Source organism: Pleurodeles waltl, chromosome 4_1 (genome assembly GCF_031143425.1).
Source record: "Pleurodeles waltl isolate 20211129_DDA chromosome 4_1, aPleWal1.hap1.20221129, whole genome shotgun sequence".
In the NCBI taxonomy this organism is placed as follows: domain Eukaryota; kingdom Metazoa; phylum Chordata; class Amphibia; order Caudata; family Salamandridae; genus Pleurodeles; species Pleurodeles waltl.
The window spans coordinates 288,137,720-288,147,361 of NC_090442.1; positions in this window are offsets into that span (position 1 = coordinate 288,137,720).

Sequence of the window (9,642 nt, forward strand, 5' to 3'; positions counted from 1 at the left end):
TTCCATTGATAATGTCAAGTTACAACATGTGGCCGATTCTGCACAGCAGACCAAGAGGGACACCGAGTAGTTCCGGAATCCCTCTCACTACTGGGGAAGAAGTCCCGCTGCAGGTGATTTACACCGACGCTGTTTCCTCTCCGAGCTTGGGGAGGGTGGAAGATGATCTTGCGATTGTTCCACAGACGACGATTAATATGGAATCTTTTGATCATGTTGCTGTACGTTCTACTGATGTTTCTGAACATGTGGTTTATAGCGTGCCTAGGCGAGAGCCTCCATCTGCTTCTTTGTTCACAGTTGCTCCTTTTGCAAGAACTGCCTCTGGCTGCTTCAACGACACTGATGATGCAGTGTCCAGCTCCTCGTCCTCGATGTCTACAGTCCGCAGTCCACGTAAGCTGCTGTGTTGGCTTAAATGCACATATTTTGTTTTTCCTTGGAACTATTTGTGGCTTTTTATGGCTGTAATGACTCTTTTTTTGTGGTTGGGATTTGTGGTTACTTTTTTTCCTAGTAATTCATTGTCATTTTCTTCCTGATCGATCTGACATTGAGCACGTAGAGACTGTGTTAAAACCACATTTTTCGTCTCATATGGTTCGGAGAGACTTGTCCAATGTAAACATTTCTGCAATACCGATTCCGGATGGGATTGTGTGGGATAAAGTAATGTTTGATATATATGTCCCACTGAATTGATTCAAATACTGTATGTCCTCAAGTTATCAATGAATGATATTGTTATACCAGCCATTGTTTCTGATGATTGGGATGTGAAGACAGTAGATTCTATGCTGACAGATTTGCAATATTATACTGTCTATGACGATGAAGATGCTTACCAGTTTAGAGATAATCATGGTGACATGTTTTGCTACAACTATTATGGACACCACTTTATTCATAAAGCTAGTAGCCCTAAGTCCATATTTAATTATGTGCAATGGGAACATTGCTCGACTCCTCCGGAAGGGAGTTCGAAAACGTATTATGATAAATTTGCATATTTTTCTGGGCATAATCAACGAAATGCTAAGTCTTACTATTTTAAAGGTACTCCGTATTCTAATAAGCAAATGTTATTGACCGATACTAAATTACTGTATTCCAATTTGTTTGTATCTAAACTTTCGGTCGAGGGGTATGAATACTGGTTTAAGACTGTTGACTTGAAAAGTGTTTGGGGTACGAAAAATTGGCAGATGCAAGGCAGGGACACATTTTTTAGAGCATGTATTATCTCTGTGCAGATGATTTTCCTCAATGACACAGTACAACAGACTAGCTGTTTGGGCTTGGCGACAATTAGAGAGTTAAATTTGCCTAGTATACCTGTCCTTTCCAAATTAAACAACTGGCAGCACTATGTGAATGCTACTTTTAGTGAATTTACACATTGGGTCCAGAATGGTACGCTTAACACTTCATCAATACATCCGGGCGGGTGGTTATTATGGCCTGTAGACACTAATAAGTGTCATCAACGTTTTGTCACCTCTTCAGGAGGGTTCAGGACTAGTAGGGCAGATCCTCGTTACATTTCACCAGAACATGCTGATATTATAACTACATACAGCGTGGGGAAGCTTTGTCAGCAATGGTTGAAGTCATCCACGCTGGATGCAGTTAAGTCGCATCTCACGTTACTGTCTAATGATACTGATTTACAAGATTTTTTGTCAGGTCCCAAGGTGCCACGGAAGAAAAGATTTTTATACGAAGTATATAATGAGATTTGGAAGCTTTCACAACAGGAGGCTGCAGCCCGGTTGAGGCAGATTGATCAGGAAAACCTGATGCAGACTTTGTCTGTTGTTGATAATGGCATGCATACCCTTTCTGACCGTGTTTACACGATTGACAGCATTGTTTCCTCTGCTATTGACATTATTAAATCAGACATGTCTTCTTTATATCATGGGCAGAGTTAGACGCGGTCCATCATGCAGCTGGGTTGGACTCTTCAGACCTTGAAGGCAGGTCGCGTTCCATGGCAGCACATTCGTGCCAGAGAGATCTTTGTCTCCTTTAATTTGACTCGTCAACAACAGCTGATGGCTAAAAAAGGAAGCGACGTATGTCATGTTAAATATTGAAAAATTGGAGAAACTGCCTTTCACGGTTGCTGAGATTCCGTCAGCTGAGTGGTTGATTCATGGGGTTATTAATCTGCCTATCTCCACTCTGCAATTTACTTCTTGTTTGAAGCACATTCCGGTGGGTAGATATGAACTATTGGGAGACAGTTATATACATGAGGTGTGGGAGCTTCCCTTTCAATACAGATGTGTTAATGGTTTGAGGGAGGTTTTTCTTAGCGGTAGTGAATGCGAAACTTCTGTCAGCCATTCTATGGTTTGTAAACAGCTGTCCTTGCACGGAGCGTGTAACGCTTCGATTGCTAACTTAGCTTGTTATCTGAAGGGAGTTCCAGTCCCGGTTATTAAAAACACTTTCCAGGTGCTTTCTAACGGCAGTTACATTGTTCTTAACAGCGAACGCTGCTGTGGCATGCGTGACGGAATAGTTTACGTTGTCGTTGTCAACAAGGCTGTTACGTGCTGCAGGAATGTGTTGTTTCCCCCCACTCAAATTAGGGAGGTAGCGGACACCTGGCCTCATATTGCTATTTCCAAGGTTAATTTCGACAAGTTGAGTCGACTAAAAGCTTTATTGTTTCAAAAGCATGTGGCCCTTACATCTGCTAGCGAGACCTACGCACTTCAGGTGGCAAGGTCATCGGCGGAAATACAGTCCCTTTTGAATACTAACTTTCCAAGTCACTTTGGTGAACTTGTGGGACGTATATTTAATGCATCCAGCACTGCTGGTATTGCACATTTTTTCAAAGCCGTTGGTGTTGGTTTTGCTCACACCTTCTCTTCCATATTCGGTTTGATACCTTCGGCTATACACTCTATTTTCGGAAGCATTTTTGGGGGTTTCCCCGATTACTTTGGCCTTATTGGCTGGAGTCTTGCTGTTGTTGCTATTTTTTCGCAATGGCTGTCCCGCCACGACGAGATCCTATATTGCTGCTCCCGTCAGCGCAACTGTGTCGTGAACGCATGATGCAGCATTTTGGAGCAACACTCCTGGGCCATTTGGAGTGTGACTGGTCTGTCATTCCGACCGATTTTGGATTGTGTGCAACCCGTGTTTCAGTGCCTTTGGTGCTCGTTTGAACATGCACTGGCTCTCTGTCTCTCACTGCAGCACCCTCCAGTGGTCGATCCTGATCTGTTGATGTTCCCGATTAGGGCTCATTCCCAGTCTTGTGCACTACGGTTGCGTTTGCTTCGTGAGGCAGTTTATGAGATTCCCTTCCTGGAGGAAGATGGTTTTGTCTCATTCATAGGCCCTGCACGGGGTGCCGCCCTGAATGGTTTTGGGGCTTTGGAACACACCTGCTCCATGGTACTTTGTGGCGTGGATCTTCCGATATTGACATATATCGAAGTGGAGGAGCTCCTACTTTCTATTGCTTCTGTTTAACAATTGGATTTTTTTCCTCTCCTGCAAAATTGACTTTGTATTGAATTTGGCTTTATTGTCACATGTTTCCTAAATTTATGACTTTGTTGTCTTCTGACCTTGTCGAAATATGTATATAATTTTAGGTATTGTTTATATCTGGGGCATATTTTTATATTATTGGAACCACTTGCTACCGACAAGGGGAGGGTGTAGTGTGGTTAGTTTTACGTATCCTTTGCACGTTAGCTTCAGGCTTTAGGCCTTTGTGCACTTTGCCCTGGATGTATTTTATTCATTTGCTGGCAGCTTAGAGCCTCTGTGCACTTTGCTCTAAATGCTTTTTATTAGGCTTCGTACTGTTATTTTTCAAGTAGCCAGTTCTACGGTTTTGTTTTTTATTCATATCACACTGTTTAGCCTACTTCAGCACTGGAGTTCTCCATAACACATTCACTCTGTGCTTCAGTCAAGGATACAGTCTGGTACATTGCCGATAGACGTGGTAGGAGTTTAGACTTGGCATTCCTGCGTAGGGACATTTTGTGATCACGCTGACATGTTAGTTATAAAATCACTTCCTTGTCCCAATACACGCAAGAGGGAGATTCCAACCAGGGAACCACAACTAGACGCGGACTGCCTCGTTGCAGATGCTGAACCAAGATCACAGGCCTTTGCTCAGGTATGAGGGCTGATCTCTCCCCGGTGATTCAGAAAGGCAAGTTAGAAGCTTAACATGCTCTGCTCGAAATAGATCAAGCAGAGGGAGAGTAGAAACTAATAGACACGATGATAGCTTTGTTCTTATGTTTTACTCTCCTGGTGACTATTTCAATCCTACTGTGTTGTATGGTTCAGGTTATTGCGGCTCACGCCTTATTATCTAAAATATAGTCGTTTTATTAAAACATTATATAAAACCTATACTGTCTTTGTCATTTGTATATGAGATCATACTGTAAATGAGAGAGTTGGTTTGGATCTGAGTGACCACGACTTCCCTGAGAAGTTCCAAAGATGTCATGCGCTCGGCTGCCCAATCATCTCTTCCCCTTGGGAGAAATGAGGCACTGCTAGTTAGCCGGAGCAAAACCCGGATTTAGAGTGACAGAGTTCCTTACACGTGGGTCAGACTCAGTCCCCCACACCGTTATCGATCCTGCTGCCTAGAAATCCAGTAGTCTCATTTAGGATAATGAGAGCCCACGCGACAGTAACACCTTTGGTATTGCATGATGGGTGTAAGAAAGTACATGTGTTGCAAATCCAAGGACACTGTTGGTGGTCTTTGGTATGACTGATGTAAAAGCTCAGTACCGGCCTCTCCTCCTCAGAGGGGTGAAAGTGAGCAGGGTGATAGTTTGACTTCCTTGGAACTGCATCACAATTTTTGGCAAGAAGGATGCTCGCATTTGCAGAACCAATGTGGAAAAAGGGAGGTGTATGGCAATTTGGTACAGAGAGCCTGGAGCTCAGATATTCTCTGTGCTGATGTCATGGCGACAAAGAACACCATCTTGAGAGTATGAAGTGTCAATGGCCCACTTAAAGCAGCTCAAAGGGTGCACACCAAATATGTGGAAGTTAAAATACCACTATGGTATGACAAAAGGATTTGGAAAAGGCAAGTGTTTTAGGCATTTTAATACATACAGGGAGTGCAGAATTATTAGGCAAATGAGTATTTTGACCACATCATCCTCTTTATGCATGTTGTCTTACTCCAAGCTGTATAGGCTCGAAAGCCTACTACCAATTAAGCATATTAGGTGATGTGCATCTCTGTAATGAGAAGGGGTGTGGTCTAATGACATCAACACCCTATATCAGGTGTGCATAATTATTAGGCAACTTCCTTTCCTTTGGCAAAATGGGTCAAAAGAAGGACTTGACAGGCTCAGAAAAGTCAAAAATAGTGAGATATCTAGCAGAGGGATGCAGCACTCTTAAAATTGCAAAGCTTCTGAAGCGTGATCATCGAACAATCAAGCGTTTCATTCAAAATAGTCAACAGGGTTGCAAGAAGCGTGTGGAAAAACCAAGGCGCAAAATAACTGCCCATGAACTGAGAAAAGTCAAGCGTGCAGCTGCCACGATGCCACTTGCCACCAGTTTGGCCATATTTCAGAGCTGGAGTGCCCAAAAGCACAAGGTGTGCAATACTCAGAGACATGGCCAAGGTAAGAAAGGCTGAAAGACGACCACCACTGAACAAGACACACAAGCTGAAACGTCAAGACTGGGCCAAGAAATATCTCAAGACTGATTTTTCTAAGGTTTTATGGACTGATGAAATGAGAGTGAGTCTTGATGGGCCAGATGGATGGGCCCGTGGCTGGATTGGTAAAGGGCAGAGAGCTCCAGTCCGACTCAGACGCCAGCAAGGTGGAGGTGGAGTACTGGTTTGGGCTGGTATCATCAAAGATGAGCTTGTGGGGCCTTTTCGGGTTGAGGATGGAGTCAAGCTCAACTCCCAGTTCTACTGCCAGTTCCTGGAAGACACCTTCTTCAAGCAGTGGTACAGGAAGAAGTCTGCATCCTTCAAGAAAAACATGATTTTCATGCAGGACAATGCTCCATCACACGCGTCCAAGTACTCCACAGCGTGGCTGGCAAGAAAGGGTATAAAAGAAGGAAATCTAATGACATGGCCTCCTTGTTCACCTGATCTGAACCCCATTGAGAACCTGTGGTCCATCATCAAATGTGAGATTTACAAGGAGGGAAAACAGTACACCTCTCTGAACAGTGTCTGGGAGGCTGTGGTTGCTGCTGCACGCAATGTTGATGGTGAACAGATCAAAACACTGACAGAATCCATGGATGGCAGGCTTTTGAGTGTCCTTGCAAAGAAAAGTGGCTATATTGGTCACTGATTTGTTTTTGTTTTGTTTTTGAATGTCAGAAATGTATATTTGTGAATGTTGAGATGTTATATTGGTTTCACTGGTAATAATAAATAATTGAAATGGGTATATATTTTTTTTTGCTGAGTTGCCTAATAATTATACACAGTAATAGTCACCTGCACACACAGATATCCCCCTAACATAGCTAAAACTAAAAACAAACTAAAAACTACTTCCAAAAATATTCAGCTTTGATATTAATGAGTTTTTTGGGTTCATTGAGAACATGGTTGTTGTTCAATAATAAAATTAATCCTCAAAAATACAACTTGCCTAATAATTCTGCACTCCCTGTACATCACATCTGATGATTTAAATAATGATGGCAGGTCTGGCAAAAATGGCCAAAAGGTACTATTCAACTGTGCCCAGAGAAAAGCCTTGCTGCACGAGAGACAAAAACAAACAGAACGTCTGATTACTTGGCTTGGAAGGATTCGAGCTGGTGTGTGCAATACCAAGCCACAATTTCAGTCCAAACAGGTGTATAATTGGTTGAGAGACACCTGATTGCCAAGATGACATCCACTACCTCCAGAGGAAGGTCAAAGGTGCTCAGCTGTCACCACTTAGTCTCCAAGTATGAAGTTGGAGATTATGAAAGTCCAGGTGCAGAACCCTGCCTCGTGCGACAGCAAGTCCTTCCAGAGAGGCAGCCTGATTGGAGGCCAGATGCTCAAACCCAGGAGCTCTGGATACCATAATCTCTGTGCCCAATCCAAGGCCACTAGGATGACTTGGGCCTGGTCAGCCCTGAACTTTAGAACTTGGGGCAGAAGAGATATTGGCGGGATGGCATACAGGACCCCCAAGTTCCACTGTGGGCAGTACACGCATCCTAGCAAAAGCTGCCGTGAAAGCCCGAATGCACAGAACTGCTAACATTGCTCATTCTTGGCGGTGTCAAATAGATAGAGCCAAGCTTCGTCCCATTCACATAAGACACATAGTGCCACCTCTGGGTGTAACTGCCACTCATGACCTGTTAAATATTGATGGACTAGTTTGTCTGCCCTGGCATTTAAAGATACTGCCAAGAGGTTTACCACTAGGAAGATTCCTTGGTGGTCCAAACATTTGCAGAGGTGTAGTGCTTCCTAGCACAGGGTCCAGCACCTAACTCCACCCTGCTTGTTACAATATCACATAGTATTAGTGTTCGTAAGCATCTGAACTAGTCTCCCCTTGACAGATGGATGGAAGGCTTTCAATGTCAAGCAGATGGTTTGCAACTGCAGTAGACTGATATAGAGCTGGGCTTGTGCCTACGACCAGAGATCTTTGATCTCCCCCTTCCCCGGGATGTAGGAGGCTATATTCCCAGTAGCCTCAGACTCCAACTCATGAAAGCCAGGGCAAAGGTTGAAAGAGCTGGATCACCCTTATAATCCCCTAGTATATGGTACCTGGGTACCCAGGGTATTGGGGTTCCAGGAGATCCCTATGGGCTGCAGCATTTCTTTTGCCACACATAGGGAGCTAGGACAATTCTTACACAGGACTGCCACTGCAGCCTGAGTGAAGTAACATCCATGTTATTTCACAGCCATTTTACACTGCACTTAAGTAACTTATAAGTCATCTATATGTCTAACCCTCACTTAGTGAAGGTTAGGTGCAAAGTTACTTAGCGTGAGGGCACCCTGGCACTAGCCAAGGTGCCCCCACATTATTCAGGGCAAAATCCCCGGACTTTGTGAGTGCGGGGACACCATTACAGGCGTGAACTACATATAGGTCAAACCTATGTGTAGCTTCACAATGGTAACTCCGAACATGGGCATGTAACATGTCTAAGATCATGGAACTGTCACCCAGATACCATTCTGGTATTGGGGGGTGGGGGGGGACAATGCCATGCATCACCAGGGCTCCAGCATGGACCCTGTGTACTGCCAACCTAGCTCCCTGGGGTTTTCTCTGCAGCTACTGCTGCTGCCAACCCTCAGACAGGTTTCTGCCCTCCTGGGGTCTAGGCAGCCCAGTCCCAGGAAGGCAGAACAAAGGATTTCCTCTGAGAGAGGGTGTTAACACCTATTTCCAAAGGGAGAGGGTGTAAGGGCTGGGGAGGAGTAGCCTCCCCCAACCTCTGGAAATGCATTGAAGGGCACACATGGTGCCCGCCTTACATAAGCCAGTCTACAGCGGTTCAGGGAGCCCCCAGCCCCTGCTCTGGCGCGAAACTGGACAAAGGAAAGGGGAGTGACCACTCGCCTGTCCATCAACACCCCAGGGGTGGTGCCCAGAGCTCCTCCAGTGTGTCCCAGACCTCTGCCATCTTAAATGCAGAGGTGTGAGGGCACAATGGAGACCTCTGAGTGGCCAGTGCCAGCAGGTGACGTCAGAGACCCTTCCTGATAGGCTCTTACCTGGTTAGGTAGCCAATCCTCCTCTGAGGGCTACTTAGGGTCTCTCCTGTGGGTTCTCAGCAGATAACGAATGCAAGGGCTCACCAGAGTTCCTCTGCACTTCCCTCCAACTTCTGCCAAGGATCGACCGCTGACTGCTCCAGGGCGCCTGCAAAACCTCAACAAAGTAGCAAGAAGACTACCAGCAACATTGTAGCGCCTCATCCTGCTAGCTTTCTCAACTGTTTTCTGGTGGTGCATGCTCTGAGGGCTGTCTGCCTTCACCCTGCACTGGAAGCCAAGAAGAAATCTCCCGTGGGTCGACGGAATCTTCCCCCTGCCAACGCAGGCACCAAACTTCTGCATCATCATTCCTTTGGGTCCCCTCATCTTGACGAGCATGGTCCCTGGAACACAGGAGCTGGATCCAAGTGTCCCCGACAGTCCAGTGGCCCTTCTGTCCAAATTTGGTGGAGGTAAGTCCTTGCTTCCTCATGCCAGACAGTAATCCTTTGTACTGTGTGAACTGTAGCTGCTAGGGCTTCTGTGCACTTTTGCAAGACTTTCATTGTGCACAGCACAGCCCAGGTCCCAGCACTCCGTCCTGCATTGCCCAACTCGCTGAGTTGGACTCCGACTTCGTGGGACCCTCTTTTGTTGTGTTGAGACGACCGCCGTGCTCAGATCTTCTGAACACCTGTTCAGGTGCTTCTTTGGGTGCTGCCTGCTTCTGCATGGGCTCTCTGTTGCTGAGCGCCCCCTCTGTCTCCTCCTCCAAGGGGCGACCTCCTGGTCTTTCCTGGGCCCTGGCAGTACCCAAAATTCTCAACGCGGCTCTTGCAGCTAGCAAGGTTTGTTTGCGGTCTTTCTGCATGGAAACAACTCTGCATTCTCCAGAACGCCGT